Here is a 240-nt window from a genome sequence, read left to right on the forward strand (position 1 = left end):
CGCTGGAGCAGTTGTTCACAGGCGAAAAAACGACGCTCAACGTCCCTTGGCTTCAAATCATAAGGAACCCAAGTTCCTTGCTTTGAATCATTCCCAACGCATGCAATCGCTTGAAAATGGCTTAGCGGGTAACTCCTAAAGCTGAAGCAAGCTGTTTTTGCGTTTGGCACGGATCCTCATCGACCAATGCCTCCAATTCAGCGTCTTCGAAGGTTTTTGGCCTTCCTTCACGCGGACGAT

The sequence above is a fragment of the Odontomachus brunneus genome, unplaced genomic scaffold, assembly GCF_010583005.1.
Source record: "Odontomachus brunneus isolate Ranch 3 - 2012 unplaced genomic scaffold, Obru_v1 Obru_scaffold_108, whole genome shotgun sequence".
Lineage (NCBI taxonomy): Eukaryota > Metazoa > Arthropoda > Insecta > Hymenoptera > Formicidae > Odontomachus > Odontomachus brunneus.